The sequence below is a fragment of the Ochotona curzoniae genome, unplaced genomic scaffold (assembly GCF_017591425.1).
Source record: "Ochotona curzoniae isolate NIBS_2020 unplaced genomic scaffold, NIBS_Ocur_1.0 contig_1071, whole genome shotgun sequence".
NCBI lineage: Eukaryota > Metazoa > Chordata > Mammalia > Lagomorpha > Ochotonidae > Ochotona > Ochotona curzoniae.
Window position 1 is genome coordinate 4,187,297 of NW_024464939.1, and position 22,056 is coordinate 4,209,352.

At 43.6% G+C, this 22,056-nt stretch overlaps 1 pseudogene; it reads right to left on the reverse strand.

Annotated features, from left to right (window-relative positions):
* Positions 1–12,490: 12,490 nt before the first annotated feature.
* LOC121164689 lies at positions 12,491–13,970 on the reverse strand (annotated as a pseudogene).
* Positions 13,971–22,056: the final 8,086 nt, after the last annotated feature.

Sequence of the window (22,056 nt, forward strand, 5' to 3'; positions counted from 1 at the left end):
GGGCGGATGCACGCAGGACGAGCGGGGAGCTGCGTCCGGTGCGGCCTTGGCGACCTCGCCGAGGATCCCGGGAAAGGCCGGGCTTCCCGCCCTCCTCCCCAGAACCCACCTCTGCGCGTTTCCTCGCGCCGGGCTGGGTGCAGATGCCTGCAGCTTCCGGGCACCGCGCGTCCCTGACCCCGTGTCTCAGTCACCCGGGAGAACTCAGCAAACAGCAGGTGCCTCGCCCCACCCCCAGGGGTTCCGTTCTGGGCAGCGCTGATGGTAGGGTGCCCATTTCCCGTCCTTACCCAACGCGGCTATCGCTGGTCCGGGAGTGTGAAGATTATCTGCATCTCTGGCCCGTTGTAAGCAGGCCGGCTCTATGCCCTGCGGGGCGGTTTGTAGGAGAGCGGGAGAGCAAGAACACGATTTTTTCCTGTCCCTCCAAAGGCTTGTGATGCAATTGGAGTTAGCACGGAGTCAGAATGTACCGGCTTGATTATTGTCAGAAATGAAACGCCTGGTGGGGACTGGGTATACTGTTCCACAGGGGGTGTCTTTCCGCATTCCCAAACAAGCCCTAATTATTTTTTGCAACTGAAAGATAAGTTTATGCTTTTAAACAGTTTTTTTAAGTTCACAAAAACTTGCAGTTAGCAAGTATCTTAGAGTCCGCTGAACTTGAAGCAAAATATTCACGTTTCTCCTTGACTGTGCAACCTAAATGTATTTTCCATTTTTTTATAAATCCTGTCTTTCAACTATGAAGGGTTGAACTCATTCTTTTTTAATATTGGTTCTGCAAATGTAGCATGACATTGCTTCTCCATTGATACTAACTTTTAAAAACCCCAATTCCTCAAAGTTACTCCATTTCAACCCAGAAAGCTTAAATGAATATAAATAAGTGAAACAGAAACTCTAAATATGTAAGAGAATGTTTATACATAAGTAACTGCTTTCTACACATTTTTCCTTTTAAGGCTGTTTGCACTTTCAGTTTTCGTAAAAAAGTTTCCAAGTCAAATAATGAAGCGGACTTACCAAATTTTACAATTGGTGATTTGTCATTTCTAGCTAATGTTATGACATTGTTTTTGTGGTTCACAGTGCATATCAGCATTTATTAATTTATTTATTTGAAAAGCAGAGTGATGGAGAGAGAGAAAGAATCTCACATCCATTCATTCACTCCCCGAATGCCTGCAACCCCTGAGCCAGGCCAAGCTGAAGCCAGGAGCCAGGCGCTGCACTGGAGTGGTGCAGATCCAAACACTTGTGTTGCTTCCTGCCTGCCAGGCTTGTTAGCAGGAAGCTGGATGGGATGTGCAGGGGAGGTTTTAATGCTAGGCACTCAGATATGAAACATGTGCAGCCCAAGTCATGGGAACCAGCATGGCAGCAAAACCTATCCCAGTGGCTTAGAACTAAACCAGGCACAGTGACTACAAACGGGCCTATCAGAGTTTTCATGTTTTTATTTTGAAGTAAAGTCTTATTTAAATATAAAATCTGGAGTTTGTGTGAGATTATGGAGACAGACTGATGTTGTTGGTGAATATGAAGACTGGTGTATAATGCACAATTCCCTGGCCTGTAGGACAGGCACGCAGTCCTGTCAGCACCCACAAGACTGTGTTTAGGGATTTTCCTCACACTTCATAGTGACTTCTGGGTTTTCAGTCTCATCTGCTTCTGGTTTCCCTACCTAACAACCCTTCCTGGTATATATGTGTGAAGTTATGGTGTAGCTAAGAGGACTGTGTGTGTTCACACTTCCATTATGCTAGTTGTATGATTATGGAAAATAACTCTGAACATGAGTTCTTCACACAGCAAGCATAATAGGGGCCAGCACAGTGGTGTGGAGGGTTAGGCTGCTGCCTGTAATGCTGCTATTTCCTATGGGTGCTGATTGAAGGTCTGCCAATTCCAGTTCAGGACAACTGACTATTAATGGCCTGGGAAAGCAGCAGCAGATGGTGAAGTTCTTGGGTCAGGGTGTGCATGTGGGAGACCCAGAGGAAGTTCCTGGCTTCAGCTAGCCCAGTCCTGTTGCTACAGCTGTTTGCAGAGCGAATGTGTGTACCGGCTTGGTGATTGTCCGGAGTGACATGCCTGGTGGGGACTGTGTATATTGTTTCACAGATCTTCTATGTGTCTGTATCTCTGTAATTCTGTTCTTCAGATAATAAATAAGTCATCTTTAAAAAGCAACCAAGTTTTTAAAAACATAGTAGAAATTCATTGGTTGTGAGGTTTATATTTGAAAAAACTTAGAAATCACTACAGTGTATGGCCTCTATGAGTTGCTAAAAAAAATTTCTTTATTAGCATCAATAATAGTACTATATATTTCTTGAAGTAGAATTCTATAAAATGTGTGCTGTGGGCTGAATTTTATCCCCCCTTGTGTTGGGGGATAGGTTCTGTAAGGATTCAGTTGAGGTCACAGATGGCTGTAGGAGATGCCTAATGGTCCCAGTGTAATAAGGCTAGTGTCCCTTAGAGGAGGAGGTGACAGTGGAGTTCATTCCTCTTTATGAGGACACAGTAGGAAAAGCTGGGATGAGAATGCTCACTAGGGACCAAAATAAACTGTTACATTAATTTTGGAATTTCCAGGAATAAATTTATTTTGCTTAAAATACCCAGGTTGTGATATTTTTGTTATAGCAACCTGAATTAAGAGAACATGTTTTTTGCATTTTTGAGAAGCAAACAAATATTGATGTAAACTGCTCAGACTAAATTTACATTTCATAAACTATGCAAATCTATGAATGCACTGCATCAGAAAAGACAGTCATCTGGTGATACCTCAGAGCATTATAGAAAATACTCTAGGTGCTGGCATTGTGAGTAGCAGGTAAAAGCTGTCATTCACAAAGCCAGCTTCCTGTAGCGGCACTAGTACAAAGCCCAGCTGCTCCACTGCTGTTCTAGCTCCCTGCAAATGGCTTGGGAAGACAAAGGAGGATGGCAACAGTGCTGGTTTCCCCGCACGCAGATGAGAGACCAAGAGGAAGCTCGTGGCTTCTGCCTCAGCCTGCCTCAGCCCTGCCCAGTGACATGATCTGGGGAATGACCCAGTAGATAGAAGATCATTCTTTGTCCACTCTAGGGAGTGAAACAGTGGATGGAAGATCATTCTCTATTTGACTTTCTGCCTCTCTGTGTGTCTCTCAAACTCTACCTTTCAGACTAATCAAATTAATCTTTTTTTTTTTTCAAAAAAGAAAATACTGTAGAATTTTAAAAAATTAATTTGAAGCATTGGGAAGCTCAGGTGCCTTTCAGATGTGTTATTCTCAGCCCACTGGTACTTTTGCTACAGTGAAGGCCTTTGTTTCTGTGTCAGCCTGGAATTCCCATCACTCCAGTTCTGTGTCTAGATGGTAAAGAGTTGGGATGCCTGCCTGAATACTTGCAAGATTGGAAACAGTAGTTGTACTGGTGACTTAAAATGAGATTTGTTTTTCTGTAACCCAGGAGAGAGAATATCAAGCAGGCATTTTACTAAAAAAAAATATGATTTATTCTTTTGGTTTATGGAAGATTGAGTTGTAAAGGATAGCTAACTGAAGGCTAAAAAAATTCTTACAGAATATTACATGTTTTGTAGAATCATCGATTATTTTTGCATTACTACTAGACAAGAGGGAAAAAGATAGTGACAGAGGCAGAAAATATGGCTAGTGATAGGTCAGGAATCCATCTAGGTTTTTAAACTCAGAATAGAAATTCCAGAAAGTAAAAAAAAAAGAGGAGGTGCTTGAATGAAATGTATTTAGTAAGCAGAGAAATTTTATAACTGAAGGGAGATGTGAGAACCGAGCAGGAAAAAGGAAAAGATGTGTATGTGGATGTATCATGCAATTGAGGATAGCAAGGATACTCTGAGGCTTCCAGAGTGCAAATTCAAGTTCTCCATGAATACAGGCAAATTAGGCTGGCCACAGTATTTTATCAAGAGGACAGAATTTGAGGAGACAGCCATGCCTCTGAACTTAGAATTCTGTCAAAACCTATTGATGAAATATGCAGGGCAGGATGGAAAAGAACATTAAACATAAAGTGACAGTTTTACTTCCCAAATATTCTTTTTTAGGATGTTACCTGAGGTTGTAGACTGGAAGAACAAGGAAATTTTCCAAGACATTGGAGCAGATTGAATCTAGTGGTAGACCTGACAGAAAAGCTGTGAAGGTAAGTTACGCAATGACAGATGTGCAACAAGTGCAAAAGGGAACTGCCTAAAGAGGAAGAGGCTCTAGGTCCCATATGGTTGTGGGTGAGGAAATATTGAAGAAATACTGATTAGGAAAAGAAAGGCAACTTGGAATCCAATAGGGTGGAGGAAAAATAAAACTTACCTGAGCAGTACATAGTGTTTTCATTGATCTCAGATAAGCATTTCTAATTTTCAGATTTGCAGTCTGCTTATAGACAAAGTAGGAATCCTTTATGATTAACTCCCTTTTTATAAGTTAAAAATTTAAAGAGAATTTTCATGCGTACAGATGCATTATAATATTAAGCATGATAATGTATAAGAGATTTGATGAGAAGGATAAATTATATGGAATTTTTACCTGATGAAACAAAGAGGTGCAAAGTGTGTTATATCAAACTTCAAATTTAATCCATTGAAAGCTAACAATAGTGACCTAATTTGTTAGGTATTGCTGGTAGGGGAAACTTGGTAGAGTTTACTGTAGTGAAATTCTTACGTGTTTTGACAGAAAGTTTGCAAAATTTAACATTGATACATCAGGAATTAGCAGCATTAACATAACATTTACAAATGGGAAGAAACTAAAAAGATAAAAGTGGTTGCCTTTAGAAAAAAATATTGAAGGAATGGAGATGGTTGGATTTTTTTTTTTTTTTGGTTTTTAGTTCATTTAAATTTGTTCATTCATTCATTAACAAGTATTATGTGGTGAAAGTATACCAAGTACAAATAAATGAAGTGGACTTTAACAATGAAGCTGGAGAGAGAGGCTTTTTCTATCACAATTTGAAGTGGAGTGTCAAGCAAATTTGATCTTCAAATGTTGTTGGTTAGGCAATTACCACATGAATTACCACATGAATCTCTTGTCACTCGTCTTACATTCTCATCCACTAACACAGACTTTTCCATCTGCTGACATTCTCACAGTCTTCTTTGCTGGGCACTCATGAATTAAGCCACAAAGCAGGCCTTTCCTATCTTTCCTTCCCAGCAGGATGGACAAGTGTCTGATGATCTCGGCCAGGGGCCTTTGTGGTTCCAGGTGTTTATAACATTATAATAGGAACACTTGGGAGCATGTGGGGCAAACTCCTTGGAAGTAGAAATGAGAACAAAGTCTTCTACTTTGCACAAATGCCAGAATGGTGGGTCTTAACCATGTTTGTGTGTTAGAAGCCCCCAGGGGCTCCTCATAAAGTGGCATGCAGACACTACTTCCTCTTCTTCATGCCCACTCCTCCCACACATTGCTACCATTAAGTTAGTAAAGTCTCCAGGGATGATACCTCAGGCCTGTGATTCAAATCATTAATGTGCAATCCACATGCAGTTTTTGCACAATTGATTAAACTGGCAAACAGACTAGGGTGGCAAGCCCTTTTCCAACCATGTCCATTCTACTATTTGTAGCACGGTTAAAGTCTGCGAAAAAAAACTACACTGGGTGCCAGCATTGTGGTGCATTGGATTAAGCTGGCATCTCCTGTCAGAGCACAGGTTTGATTTCTGGCTGCTCTGCTTCCAGTTCAGCTCCTAGCTGTTGTGCCTGGCAAAGCAGTGGAAGATGGCCCAAGTTCCCTTGGTATCTGTCACATGAGGAGCCTGATGGAGTTTTAGGCTCCTATCTGTTGACCTGGTCCAGCCTCAGCTGTTGAGTCCTGTTTGAGGGTTGGCTCAAAGATCTCTCTCTCTCTGCCTTTTCAATACATAAATAAATATGAAAAAAGGAGACAGAACTGCGCTTGCTTTTTTTGATATTTTTTTGATCCATCGGGATCTCCCATTTGGATGGCAAGAGACCAGGTGCTTGGAACACCTTCTGATGACGTCCTAGGAGCTTTAGCAGGTATCCAGTTTAGAATTGGAACAACTGAGACGAACTTGTGTTCTGAAAGGAGACACCGGTCTTTATATGCATGGCTTAATCTACTGTGTGACAATGCATGGGCACCCAACCTCTTTTTTTTTTCTAACTGATTTAAATTTTTCTTACCTGTTATTATCAGTGTTTCCTCTTCCCTTTGTTGCCTCCCTTTGTTTGGAATTTTTCCTTGGCTGTTCATTTGCTTGGAACATTCTTGCCAACATACGTGTGTGTTTAAGTTCCTTACATGCTTAATGAAGCTGACTCCTACTCTGTTTAATGGCACTCTAATCTTATTATCTTGTTGGAGTTGTACCACAGCACGTACCACTTTCTCACACATGATTTGCTTGCTTCTTATAGCTATTGTGTAAAGCATGTTTCCTCCCACTAGAATGCAAACAGATGACATAGAATTTTCTTTGGCTTGGTTCACTAATAAAACCTAAAGTGTCTGGAACAGTGTATAGTGCTAGTGAATACTCAATAAATATTTCTTGAAATTAAGGGGCCTCTTAAATAGCATTTGGCTCATTATCTGCAGGAAGGATTTGTATGCCACCGTGTTATGGAATGTGTGGTTGGAATGTGTTGCTGTTACTCTGTTACCTGAAGTCTTTCGGGAGTTCTGAATCTTTCTACAGCAAATGTCTGTCTCCCAGTGAGGCTTGCTGGCTATTTGGGCTGACAGTCTGGGCTTTAATCTTACTTTGTTCACTAGCTGTCTAATACTGGGAAAGTTTCTTTGCTCTTCTGATCCTCACTTGTGTAATCCCTAAAAAGAAAGGGATTCCAACTTCTCTCTCTCTTCTGTGCCAGTGTAAGCTTGAAATAACACAAAATGTTAATTTTTGTGTTTTACATTTTCTTGTGAAAGCCATTGAAAAGCGACACTAATCTCCATATTTCCATTTAATTTGGTATGACAGTGAAGATTTTTCCTCTTGGGAATCAGACTGTGCTCATGTCAATCCTTGCTAACTACTTACTATCCGAGTACCAAACAAGTTACTCAGTATCTCACAGCCCCAGGTCCTTCAGCTGTAAAGTCAGTGCAGTAACACTAATGGTGTCATTAGGCCTTGTTACATTTACTACGAAATTCAGTTAGATTACTTATGGAAAATGATACTTCTGATAATACTTCCTGATAAGAGCTCCATTAATTGTTAACTATTGGTTTTCTATGAAATATTTATGGAACTAAATGCTAAATCAGAGGCTGTTGATTTCAAGCTTGTTGTAGACAGAGTCAGCCCCATGCCTTCTATTTTGGCAGGGATGCAGTGCAGGCAGAAGAGCAGGAGCACTTTGGGTGTGCCCCAATTAGAAACCTTGGCCTGGGGAAGCTTTAGTAGTGTTAAGTGGAATCAGACCATCCCATGTGATTGGCTACGGGTACTGTTTGGTTTTCTTTGGTTAGTTCATGTTTGGATGTGTGAACAAAATTTAAGGAAGTTTTTATTTACTAGCCAAGTCCTAATCATTTGAGGCCACTCATTACAGAATTTGTTTTTTAGCTTCCTAGCTTGTCATTAGTGGTAGAAATTTGACTTCCTGGGCTGTTGGAGATAGGCGAATCTGTTTTCCAAGCAGGCTGTTACAGATCTGGTTGTGTCTGGCCTGCCAATGTCCATTTTCATATTTGATCTCCCATATGGGCACCAGTTTGTGTCCCAGCTGCATCAGTTCCCATCCAGCTCCTTGACTGTGGCCTGGGAAGGCAGTGGAGGATGCCCCAAAGCCTTGGGACACTGCATCTGCCTAGGAGACCTGGAGCAGGTTCCTGGTTCCTGACTTCAGAATGGCTCAGGCTGTTGCAGCCACTTGGGGAATGAATCACCAGACAGAAGATCATTCTCTCTGTCTTTCCTTCTTTCTGTAAAATCTAACTTTTCAATGAAAATAAATAAGTCTTTTTTAAAAAATGGCTTTGTGGGCACAGCGTAGTAGCCTAGTGGCTAAAGTACTCACCTTGTGTTTGCCAAGATCTCATATCGGCGCTGGTCCAAATACCGGCAGCTCCACTTCCCATCCAGCTTCCTGCTTGTGGCCTGAAAAAGCAGTTGAGGATGGCCCAAAGCCTTGGGACCCTGCACCCGAGTGGGAGACCTGGAACGGGCTCTAAGCTCCTGGCTTCAGATTGGCTCAGCTCTGTTATGGCCACTGGGGAGTGAATCATCAGACGAAAGATCTTCCTCTCTGTCTCTCTAATAAAAAATTTTAAATCTTTAAGAAAATGGCTTTGCATTACAAATGTTCTTTCTATATAATCATCATCTTCAATGATTATTTTCACATTGCAAAAAGGATAATTCTAAAATGATTCCAATGTTATATTTCAAGATAGGTTAATTTCCCACATTTTCCTTCTGAGGGTTCGAAAACTTCAATTTGTGACATCAAATAGGATCATTTTATAAGGAATAAGGACACTGATTAGTTTATCCTTTCTTTTTGAGTCTTTTAAGATTTATTTATTTTTATTTGAAAGGTTGATTCATAGAGAGAGAAAGAGGAGCAGAGAAAGAAATCTTCCATCTGCTGGTTCACTCTATAAATAGGCACAAGCTTGAGCTGGCCTGGTCTGAAGCCAGGAGCCAGGAGTTTCTTCCAGAAAGTAGTAGGTGCCTTAAACACTTATGCCATCTTTTGCTCCTTTTCCCAGGCTGTTAACTAGGAGCTCGGTTGGAAAGGGAACAATCAGGACACAAACTGGTACCCATGTGGGTTCCCGGAGTTGCAAGCAATGGTTTTATCCTTTGCACTGGAATGCTGGCCCCTCAAAGTGTTCTTACAACTAGACTATATGTCCTTTTTATTTGTTGTTTCTAGTTCTTGGTGTTCAACTTTTCCTATTTGTTATGTCTGTTAGTAGTTTCTTGCAGTGATTGGTTCCTCAGATTGTAATCTTCAACTGTAAATTCATTTTCACTAGGGGTTTGCTTGGGAGTTTGTTCTGTTTTCTCACAGTGTAGAATCTTACCTACAATGTAGTTTCACATTTGCTTTTGCCTAGACTGAATGGGTTTCACCATATCTGGATGAGTTACAATGGGAACATCTGGCTTTTGAGTCATTGGGATCAAGCAGACAGAACAAAGTTAGACTCCACAGCTACCCACAGACTGAGGTACTGGCTTCCTCTAGGTGACTTCTTTGCCACCCAAAGTCTGTACAGAAGATAGGCTTCCTTGTACTCTCCTAGGTAGGATTAATGGCCAGGTCTTCTGCCTTTCACTGAATGATCAGATCTTTATGACTTCCGCTAGCATATAGGAAACACGGAGGTAGTTGGCCATTTTGGCTAGAACACTTTTTGTGTGCTTACCAGAATCCCAACACCTCTGTTTTAAGCATAGTGTCTAGTTTCAAAGTGTCCCTTAACAGGGAAGAACTTCTGACTTCTCATCTAAATCCTAAAACTTTGGAAATTGAAAGAAGGCACTATTGTTAGTCACTCTGAAAGCAGTAGGTACAAAGCAAGCCTGTCAGTGGCAGCCAGTTACAGTTGTGGTCACCCTGTTTACTAAGCACTGTTTCATATGTTCCATTCCCTCTGCATCTCTGCAGTCAGAGGCTTTTCCTGTTAATTTCTAACTTTATATAACATCCAAATCTCCCACTGTTATGTTTGATCTCTGTGTTTTCTTGGGAGGGAAGGATCCTTCTAATACACATGTGCTGAATGTTGGCTTAAGAAATACTGAGTTATTTATTATATGTAATTCTTTATAATCTTTCATTGATTCTTGTGAATTCTAATTGGGCTGCTATTTTCTTATAATTATGCTTGTATCATAGAAACAAATTTTTTTTGCTCTTGAAACAGTTGACTGAATTTTGCCTAACATATGGTTTAAGAATGTTAAGAATGTTCACCATGATATACAATAATATAAATAATATAATGATAATTCTTTTTCTTTCCAAAAGATCAAACTGGTACATTAAGCTTGAATTCACTATTGGTGTGCATAATAGTTAATACTTCATTATTGCTTGGCATATAATTATACCCAGTAAAAAAGCTCTTCACTTCACTATGGCATAATTAGAGTTTATGTCCAATTATTTATTACTCAGAGTCAGTGTTCTATGTTGTGAGAATGGGACAAGGAAACTCTTGATTGACTGAGGTACCAGTAAAACAATCTAGAAGTGACACTAGCATGTAGAACAGAATGCGCCCCGCCCCTTTTTTTTTTAAACCTGAATGAAGTCCAAATGGGCGCCAGGATTTTGCCTTGTAATGAAAGCCTGGATACCAGACCTGAAGCACAGGCAGAGGAGCAGAGTACACAGGCACAAATGTACACACGTGTGAAGTCTAGATATACAAAGCACAGCCGCAAATTCAGCAAGTATCCAAGTAAGTGAAGAGCTTTTAGAGAAGGAACTGTCACCTCTTGCAGCTACTTTGTTCATGTGCCATCTACTCTTCGGTGCTCTGTGGATGACTCATTCCTTTGGACATGCATTCTTTCCCTCTGACGTGGTCCTCTGATGACTTCTTTCAAGTGCTACAAGCCCAGGCAGAACTCTCAGGGCTGCCAGGAGAAATCCAGTGAAAAGACTACTTGGCTTTCCGGGCCCCAGTCTGGTGATGGTCTGCCCTTCTGCCTCTTTTTCTCTGGCTCTCATTTTTCCCACATGACTGTAATCTTACTTCTTCCTACTTTGTGTTTTCACTTGAGGCACTCCTATGGCCAACCCGTCCTCATGGGCTTTGTTTGATGGAGCTTTTTACTTTCTTAACTGGAAGGTTAATCCATGAAAAAGAATATTTCTTTGAGAGACTATATAGCTAACCCTAACACTGAAAGAGAAACTGTATGTGTAATGCAAACACAAATAAATTACATAGAAACACACTCATCTGTTTAACATACATAAACCCTACCCTCTAGATAGTTGATAGCTCCTGTAGATGCTACTATTCCGTGTTATTCCTTCTGTGTGTGTGTGTGTGTGTGTGTGTGTTTTCCCCTTCTGGTCTCCTTCCATAGGTTAGGATTTTTTAACAATATGTCACTTTGGCTGTGCCAAACTCTGGCTGTGGGGAGAATCATAGAATTTGTGGTCTGAGCTTGGAGGGCTGGTTCTCCTCAATTGCTGATGCCTGTGCAGTGGACAGCATGCCCATGTACACGTTGGGGGGTAAGATGGCGACCTCATTTGGGCCTTCAGAGTACAAGTGCCATGTCAGAATATGGAGAACAGAATGCATTGAATTTTGGCAGCAATGTCTGGGTGAGTAGGTGCACTGAGGTGGACTTTGTCAGACAATGGACCTTGGTGAAGAGTGAAAGATGGTAGTGACAAACCAAAGCCTGCCTTGCATGAACAACAACACAGGCCAGATGCACAAAGGCTGAAGGAGGTTGCTTCCCTGGCTTTTTCTTACACACACACACACACACAACCCACCTTCCTCTACCCCGTCCTTAGGGGTTTGCATATTGCCTACCGACAGGGTTGACAGCTTGGGAGGAGCTGCCAGGTGCCATTCTTGATCCCCTTTCTCTGATGCCCAGCTTGCTCCTTGCCCTGTTCCCTTGGGGAAAGCTGGGAAAAGGTAGACTTGTCTTACCCACTCTCTTTAGCCTGCCTCTAGGGAGCAGCAGGGGGAATGACTTCTTAGAGACAAGCCACCCCACCCCGAGGGAGCCAGCGAGCAGCCCGCTCTGCTGGCAGGTGAGGTGGAGGTCTGGGGCCTCCTGTCTCTTCATCTGCCCCTTCTCCCTACATTTCTAGTTTTTTTTGGCCATTCCTTTTCATAACCTCAAACCCACCCTGGGACCAGAAGGCAGCAGGAATCTTCTTCCCTTTCATTTGCCTCTAGGACTTCTCGTGTCTCCTGTTCTGACCTTCATTTTACTCTTCTTGATGTCCAGTCTCCATCCTTGAAACAACTCAACTTCCAGATGCGTGACAGCAGCTGTCACTCATCTTTCCTTCAGTCTAGAGTTGCACGACCTGTCATCTTCCTTAGGAAACAAGACTGTCCTGGGTTGAAGCGCCCCCTGGAGGATGTCATGATGTTTTGGCTTCTGTCTCCAGTTTGAACAAGTTAGCGCCTCTCCTGGACTTTGCTTAAGTAAAATCCCCTCCTCCTTCCTTGCCAGCCCATCTCTGTGCAACAGAAAACCTGGTGAACTCCAGGAAGAGACAAGCCCCTGGGAACCAGCTCCCATCCTAACCAGTTAGGAGGGATGCATAGCTGTGCTTGCGCTGCAGCCCATTCCTACCCATTCCTACCCACAAATCATCAAGGAAACCAGAGTTTTCTGAGATGATTCCCAACAGCAACCGGGTTGACATGAAACCATTACCACAGGCCACAGGAAGGAACACTTGTATTCTCGACCTGGCTTATCCCGGTTTTTCCTGAGTCCACGTGGTCACTCCCAGTCCCTTGGAAGCCTGATGGGGAGTGGTGCAGCATTCTTCCAACCACCCGAATGCTTGGGTAGAAGAGTGGCCAGAGTTTCTCTGTGAAAGTGTCGGTGAAGGGGGTAGATATGAGAGCAGTCTATGACATTATAAAAAGACAGTGTGCCAGCCTCATAGTCTAGGAATATGTCTACCCTCTTGGGTTTCACATTGATATGCAACGGGGTGGTGTTGAATGCATATTTGTCCCTATTCCACAGCCGTACCTGCCAGTAGCCAGTCTCAGGGAGTGGAGTCAGCTCGCGCTTCTGGCTCACGGAGTCCTGGCATGTGCCCGTTGCCCAGTGGGTCTTGTCCCCCACCTCCACCTCTCAGTATTGTCGACCTGAGATGAAACCTTTAGTAGCCAGGACACGGTTAGAAGGTGAAGCTCCTTGGCGTTTCTGGGAGGTCACAGAGTCTTGTCTCCATGAACTTGACGCTCTTACGATCTTCAGAGAGGACTAGGTTAGGATGAGCAGTCTCGGGGTCCAGAGTCGCATCTGCTGGCGGGAGAAGCCAGGGTTGGGAGCTATTCGCTGTTTAACTGTTTCTCTTAGGGCAAAACACTGTCGGAGGGGGAAAATTGCTGAAGTTCTTTTCCAGCTCTCTAGATACCGAAGTCACTTCCATGGTCTTCACCTTCTCGCATTTTTCCAGGGTACTTTTGACATCCTTAAGCATCTTGAAGGATGACTTCAAGCACTTGCCCTCCACCTTTGCAGCTAGGTGGGCAAGGTCCTGGCGCCCGTCCGGGTGGTGAGCTGTGTTTTCTCACAGTCTCTGTAGGATGCCCTGTTCCTCCTTCTCCAGCCATGAGAACAACACCTGCTGCTCTTCAGCCACCTGTGAAGTTCTTCAAACTCCGGCAGGATCTGCTGCCGGCAACTCTCCACTATTCTCTTGAGCTGTGCTGGCTTCTTCTCGAGGATTTGCAGTGGGTAAATTCCTGTAGCTTCTGCTCCAGTGGCTCCAGGCACTTCTGCAACTTTTCCTTATACTCCTGGCTGGCATCATTCAGCGGCACAACGACGTGGGCCCAGTGCTTGTGGGAGATTGCACATATCAAACATACAGCCTCCTGGTCCTCATAGTAGAAAAGGCTGAGAGCCTCGTGGTGCTGGGGCAAAGGCTTTCATCCTGGATCTTCTGCTTGACTGCCTGGAGCTGCTTGACAATTTCCATCATGCTGCCGAGCTGCCGATTGGGCTGGAGGCTGCAGTAGCGGGAGGTTTTCCCACACGTGGGACAAGGGAAGTCCCTCTCCAGGTCCTCCCACCAGCGGATGATGCAAGCCTTGCAGAAGTTGTGTCCACACTCAGTGATAACCTGTTCCTTTAGATACTCCAGACAAACGGAGCAGCTTGCCTCCACCTGTAGGTGCTCCAGAGCTGCAGCAGTCGAGGCTGCAGAGGTCCTAGCCTCTAACAGACTTGTCTCTGCTGTCATTTAACTGGGGGAAGGAAAGTGGACTTTGAAAGAAAAGATTAGCTGAAGGTTTCACCTTTTTTTTTTTTTAATTCCTGGCCTGAAATTTGCTCTCATGCTACACACGGTAACTCTAGTCTTTCATCATCTTCTAGATTCTACCTTCTGTTTCCTCATTTCTAAAACTCCCAGGTGTCAATGTGTCCTTTTCAGAGTCAGATCTTCAGTCACAGCCTGGCCTGTTTCTCCCGATCTAGTTCCATTCTATTTGAACTTTAGTTTCCAGACCAAAGTATCCTACTTGCACACCTTTTTTTTCTAGCAGATGAGAGTGGAATGAAAAATGGCATCAAATTCAAAGTCTTAATGAAGACTTCTGAAATGATGATAGAGGTTCATGTCACAGAGACATTTTTCATTACAGTATGCTGAAGCCCAGGCCCAGTTCTCTGCAATGGTCTCGCTTGGTGATCAATTCAATGAGTCAGGCGAAGGCTGTGACCGCTCTTCAGGACACTGTGACGAGCCTGCAGGACATGGACTCTCTTCTTGACATGTCTCTCATGCCACTGCTAGCTCTACGGATTTGGAATCTGTGCCTCCTCTGAGATATATGTTCCTGAGCCTAGGCCAGTAACTTCTTGAAAGATGACAAGTCCGAATATTCACCAAGGACTGGAGTCTTTGAAAACAGCTACTGACAGCTAATTCCTTGGACAAACACCTTATCTAGCGACTAAGTTCCTGAAGTGTTTGAGAATTAAGAGGGAACAAATAAGGCAGTTAAGTGACACCTGAAAAGATGTGTGATGAGTGGCATTGTATGCACGGTGAGGGCCCAGAATGATTCCACACTGGCCAAGAAGTGATGGGGAAGAAAGATGGGCAAAGTGGGTGGGGAGAGATGCAGATGAGACCTGCAGCTATAGCGGCAGGAAGGCCTGGCATGCCTCAGGGTATCCTTCCTTGTCCGCCATTCCATGTCTCCATGCAAGGACAAGCTTCAGGGACGGACTCGCGAGTCCCGACGGACTCTGGCGACCCTCTCCCGAGTGACATCCCAAACTCAGTCCTCCCCCTCACCCCCATCTCCATCTTCTCCCACCAGATCTTCCAGGCTGTGGGGTCTGAGAGAGCAAGGCGAGGAGCTGCCAGAGTGCTTCCTCCCTCCTTCCTCCTCCCCTTGCTAATTTGTTTATTTTTATTGGAAAAGCAGAATTACAGAGAGAAGGAAAGACAGAGAGGAAGATTTTCATCCACTGGTGCACTCCCTAAATCACTACAATGTGAGGCGAGGATCCAGGAACCAGGAGTTTCTCCTGGAGCTCCCCTGTGAATGAGATGCTCAAGCACTTATATCACCCTCTGCCAATTTTCCAGGAGCATTAGTAGGGAATTGGATTGAAAATGGAACAATCAGGCCTCCAACCAGCACCCATAAGGGGTGTTGACCCCACTGGCTGGTAGCTTTACCTCTTTTACCATAGTGCCAGCTCCATATATTTATTATTTAAAATGCTGCTTTCCTGGGTGTGGGCCAGCTGGGCTAGGCCATAGCCTTCACTGACAATTACCAGTACTGGGTGCCAATTATGTTGGGAACCCACGGCAGTACCCCCCTGGCAGGCACAAAATCCGGTCCTGGGAACAGGCCTGGTAGAGGGGCATGGCGGACATCCTCTGTTGAACTACAGCTCCCACTGGTGACCTTGAGAGCCAGGGATGGAGATGGGCCAGACTGGACAAGGTGGCAGCACTCATTAGCATATGTGAGGGCTGGGTGTGGGGACAGGTTGGGCTGTGTTAAGCTGCAGCCCCCATGAGTATGCACAAGTGTCAAATGGGATGAGGGACAGACTGGGCATATGCTGACACATACAAAAACAGGGTAGATACTGGGGATTACCCTGAGTAGACAGTGTCACTTGCTGGTGTGCGTGAGACTGGTCCTGTGATGCGCTGGGCTGGGCTATTCTTCAGCTGCTGTCAGTTCATGTGAGAGATGGAGCTGGGGGCAGAACTGACCAGGCAGTTTCATCTATCAGTATGTGTGTTGGTTGGTGCAGGTAACAGAGAAAACCTGATACTGTAGTAGCTAGTGCGAACAGGAGTGAAGTCTAGGTCAGCCCAGGTGAGGTTTCTTAGAGGACTCCCCAACTAGATCATTGGACTCAAAGCCTGGCCACAGGGAAAATCACAGGATATGTGGTCTGACCTTGGAATGCATGATTGGGATTAGGCCTCCCTAGTTCCTGATGCCTGTGCAGTGGACAGCATATCAGAAGCACATGGGGACATGACAGCCAGCTCATCTAGGCCAGTGGAGGATGTTGAATGTCTTGTCAGAGCATGGAAAGCAGAATAGGTTGGAGAACTTCCCTTCCCAAGCTTTATAGCAAGAGCTTGGGTCTGTGGATGCACACTGAGGTGGGTTTGGTCAGCCAATAGACGTTGGAAAGCTTTCCTCGATCCTTGTGCAACGAAACTGATAATGTCTTAGAACTATCAAAACCATTCAAGCAACACCCTTGGAACGTTCTTCCCCACATTGAGGTTTGTAAGGTGTCATCAAATGACTGTCCCCCTTTTCCAGATGCTGATGTAGTGTGATGGCCAAGAACCCTCTCCCATTCCCCGTTGTGGACACAAGAGGATAGAAAGAAAATAACTGGGCCCGGCGCTGTAGCCAAGTGGCTTAAGTCCTCGCTTTGAATGCGCCCAGGATACCATATGGGTACCAGTTGTAATGCTGGCGGCCTCGCTTCCCATGCAGCTCCCTGCTCGTGGCCTGGGAAAGCAGTTGAGGACGGCCCAAGGACTTGGGACTCTGCACCTGTGTGGGAGACTTGGAGAAGTTCCAGGTTCCTGGCTTCGGATCAGCTCAGCTCTGGCCGTTGCGCTCACTTGGGCAGTGAATCGTCAGATAGAAGATCTTCCTCTCTGTCTCTCCTCCTATTTATCTGACTTTGCAATAAAAATAAATAAATCTTTAAACAGAAAAAAAAAGAAAATATTTGTCCCACCCACCTTCCTCTGTACTTGAGCCATTCCCACTGTATCGGAGGCCCACATGGGCATGCATCCCTCTCAACTACATGAACAATATTAAAAATAAAATTTAAAAATTCTTTTTAAGTGTTTTCATTATATATAATTAGCAATTTTCATTTTTTAAAAAAGATTTACTTATTTTTATTGGAAAGTCAGATAAGTGAGGACTTTTCACTGAGTGAGGAGGAGGAGAGACAAAGAGGAAGATCTTCCATCCAATGATTCACTTCCCAAACGGCTGCAATAGCTGGAGCTGAGCTGATCTGAAGCCAGGAGCCAGAACCTCTATCAGGTTCCCCATGTAGGTACAGGGTCCCAAGACTTTGGACCATCTTTGATTGTCCTCCCAGGCCACAAGGAGGGAGCTGGATGGAAATTGGCACCCCCTATGGGATCCTGGCAAATGAAAGGCAAGGACCCTAGTCGCTAGGCTATTGCGCTGGGCCCAACAACTTTCATTTTAAGTTACCCTGTTATCATTTGGATGCTAAATGCCCCTCAAAGGCCCATATATTGGGGGGACGGGATGAGGGAGTGTTGGGGGAATCCCATAGTCTATGAAATAGTGTCATAAAATGAAATGAAATTAAATAGAAAAAGTAATTTGTGACATAGCGGGGAAAAAGGCCTATATATTAAGAGTTTTGCCCCAAGTTTAATGGCACTAAGTGACAGAAGCTAATCCAGTTATATGGAGGTGAGGCCTTTGCGACATGGTTAGAGTGAATTGTGTTGTTGGAGTGGCCTCTCCGTGATGAACTTCTGGCCGCTTCATGAGAGACTACGTGGGCACAGACTCCCACTCCTGGCCGTGCAATGCTCTGTTAGGATTCTGCCAGCTGGAGCACCCTCAGCAGATACTCACACAGTGAGGCCGCACAATGCTGGTGAACCTCTAGATAGTGCAAATAAGCCTTTTCTATTCATAAAATTAGCTTTTGTGGGTATTTCATGATGAAAAGATGACTAATTCAGTCATATGTTAGGTTGTGAACATTCTTAACTGTATTCTTTTTGGTTAAATGTTTGCATGTAAGACATGGAACTTTCTGACTCAAGCATCTGAATCAGGTACATTCTTTTCTGCACTCTTCGGTGTGCCTTGATCTGCCAGTACAGTGCAAATTTAGGTTGGCTCAGGGTTGATGTGTTTTCCAATGAAATCCAGCCATCTGTGGAGACAGCTGAGTGGATGGTCATGACCCAAGCTGTGTCACAGTTCTACTCTTTCTTTCCAATTTTTTGGAAAGAAATGTGGGGAAAGTTAACCATACTGTGTTCCACTGAATGTTACACCTTCACAGACTTTTTTTAGATATAAAATTAGTCATTAAGAGGGCAGTTTGTGTAAGGCATGTGATTCTTGATCAGAAAAGCAAGTCCTTTATCTGGAATCAGACTAGCCGGTAGGTGATATATTGTCTCTTTCTGCAGAGGCTGTTTGAAGAAAAATTAATTTGATCGGAAAATGTAGACACATAATACAAACTGAATTTTAAAATATATATATATATATTTGAGAATCCTATTTCTTTTAAAATTTTGAAAAAATTCAACCTTATAATTCCATGTGTGAGTCAGAGCTGGCTGGCTAGAGAAGCTCAGTCAAAAACAGAACAATTCAAGGAGAAATTCAAAATTAAGGTTGATAATGGGAGCACAAAGATGTGGGTGCAATGGGGAAGGGAAGGGAACGGTGGGGGGGGGGGCTCCCAGCTATCCCTTGCCAAAGCTATCAGCAGGCCCTCTAACTCCTCCGAGAACTAGGAGAAGCTTTTCCAGAAACTTCAGATGCACAAAGAACTGGCATTATTTCCAAGGTTTTGACCTTCAGTGTGTTTTTAATGAGACCTCTGAAGGTAGGTCAATGAAGCCAACAGAACCACATTACTATTCCTTAGATATTATGTTAATTTGGGGAAAACAATTAGAGGGCAGGACCCGGAGTGTGTGGCAGGCGTGATTCTAAGGGGCCGAAGAATAAAGGCATGTAGTAACAACTGATGCATTTTTTTAAAAAAGATTTGTTTATTTATTTGAGACTCAGAATTACAGAGACGAGAGAGAGAGAGGGAGAGAGAGAGAGACAGAGAGACAGAGAGAGAGAGAGAGCAAGCTTCCATCTGTTGGTTCACTCTCCAAGTGGCTAAAGTCACAATCAATAAATCAATTCCAGTCTCCCACATGGGTCATAGGTGTCCAAGTACTCAGGCCATCTTCTGCTGCTTTCCCAGGCGCATTAACAAGAAGCTGGATCATAAGTGAAATAGCTGGACTAGCATGGGTAATCATTTGGGATGTTGGTGTTGCGGGTGGCAGCTTAGCCCATTGTGTCACAATTCTGGTCTCATAATTAACACTCAAAAATGCTTGTCAGGTGCTTTGAAGAGCATTACACATGGTAATACATTGAAACCTTGGAACATCATGGAAAGGTCATACAAAAATGTATTCTATTTGTAATTGCAATAAATTATTTTTTGTATATCAGTCATTGGATATAAATGAAGCCATGGATGGCCTACTTATTGGGTTACATCCAGAAAATAAAATATAGATTTAAAAGGGTGACTAGTTTAGTAAGGTGAATGGGAGAGTGGGTAATTCCTCATGGTGCATCAAAATGTAGCAGATGGCAACACATATGGTAGGAACATGTGCAGTAGCAGTAAATGATGCCTGTGGGGCAGGCTAGACACATGAGCTGGCCTTGCTTAACACAGTCCATTCAAGCTCAAACCCATTTGCCACAAGATGAGCATTAATGCCTCTGCAAGTGGTGCCTCCCTGCCCTAATTACCTTCAACTAGACTGAACTCTTCAAAGTTCTCTCCACCTGACAACGCTGTTACATTGAGGACCAAGCTTGCAGAACATGAACCTTTACAGAACACACCATATCCAAACCATTGCAGAGCGTGTGGACTGAGCAGATTAGAAAACCACAGATGACCTTCTGAGAACAAGTGACTTTCTGGCCTCCAATGGGTTATCACTGGTGAGCAGTGACTTTTTACCCTGGACATTCAGTTCCTTGTGGGGACAGCAGGCTACTTCCCTTCTAGAGTGTTAGCTGGCTCTTTGGCTTCAAGATTAGATAAGATGTATCAGCTAGAAGTAAAAACATTGACTCATTTTTACTTAAGAACAGATCTGGTGGTTAGAGGTGCTGTGACATGGGGAGTGAAAAAGGGTAAGCATGTAACTTGACTTCTGTGTCAGGGTGCCTTACATGGACTGCCACCTTTGCTACATCTGTGAATTCAGCTCACCTCCAACTGGAAAATATAGTTAGACCTGTGATGGTTCTGTCTGTATTAGATGCTCAGATCTTTTTTTTTTCCTTGTCATTATCAACTATTACTGTTTAAGAATAACAACTACTTAAATAGAATGCACATTGTATTAGATAATATAACAATTAAGAGACGAGTTAAAGTATACAAGAAGATATACACAGGTTGTATACATAGGTTGCACTGCATACTCAGTTTTAATGTAACAGACATGAACATCAATGAACTGTGATAACTGGTAATGCTTTTTTAAAAAAAAAACAATTATTTATTTTTATTGTAAAGTCAGATATGCAGAGAGGAGAACAGTCAGGAAGATATTCCATCCACAAGTTGCTGCAACAGCCAGAGCTGAGCCAATCCGAAGCCAGGTGCCTGGAGCTACTGCCAGGTCTCCCACACAGGTGCAGGATCTCAAAGCCATTCTTGCTTTCCCAGACCGCAAGCAGGGAGCTGAATGGGAAATGGGGCCACCAGGATTAGAACTGGTGTCCATATGGCATGCCAGCACGTGCAAGGTGAGGACTTTAGCCATTAGGCTACCATGCTGGGCCTGGTAATATTGTTTTTACCATTTTAAGCCTAGAGCCTTAGAAATAGTGAAACCTCCCTCTGAGGGTGTTATATCTAAAATTCCTTTCATTACTTGTGAAACTTCTAGGACAGACTCCCCAGCCTTGTTTGGGTTATTTGTTTGAGGGTAAGTCTGAGATAGTGAACACTAGGCTGGCCATCCCGTATGTCTTGGTCCTTAGGTGAAATTAGAAGAAAGGTGGCTGAAAATGCCCTGGGAGCCAAGAGGAGTCTGGTTGTACCATGAGTTGACTTGCTTCTGGTCTGCAGTTGGCTCTGTTGTCTTTCAAGTCCGTAACTACTAACGCTTTTGCTCTGGCACCTCTGCCACAGTTCCCATGGTGCCATGGATTAGAGCCAGACGTCAGTCATGTACAACTGTTCCTATACAGCCAGTAAAAAAAGTAATATGACAGCTGTAAACCTAAACAACAAAGAAGTCACTTAAAATTATCCAGGATATTGAGGTAGACGAAGTGGAAGCAAAAATAATCTTTGCTTTTTCCTAGACCTATGCTTGCTCAGTTATTGCAAATGCAGGAAATGATAAAAAAAATGACAACCAAACTTCCTGCCAGCTAAAGAAAAAGATAACTCTATAGATTTACACTTTAAAAGGTTTATTTTATATTTTAAATTTAATTTTATTTTTATTGGAAAGGCAGATTTACAGAGAGAAGGAAAGACAGAGAGATCTTCTATCCGCTGGTTCACTCCCCAAGTGGCTGTAACAGCCAGAGCTGATCTGGTCCAAAGCTAGGATCCAGGAGCTTCTTCTGGGTCTTCCATGTGGGTCCAGGGTCCCAAGGACTTGCACCATCTCTATACTGCATTCCAGGTCACAGCAGGGACCTGGATGGGAAGTGGAGCAGCTGGGACATGAACTGGCACCCATGCAAGATCACAGTGGATGCAACGTGAGGGTTTAGCTACTATGCCATTGTGCCAAGCCTAGATTTATACTTTTAAAAACTGATTTATTTTTATGTTATTTGAATGATAGAAAGATTCTTATAGCTCTTGGCTTGTTCCTTAAATGCTCCCAGCAGTTGGGGCTGGTCCAGGCTGAATCCAGGAAGCAGGAACTCCATCTGAGTCTCCCCGAGAGTGGAAGGGACCTGAGTACTTGAGCCATCACCTGTTGCTCCCAGGATGGGGATTAGCTGAAAGCTGGAATTGTATATAGA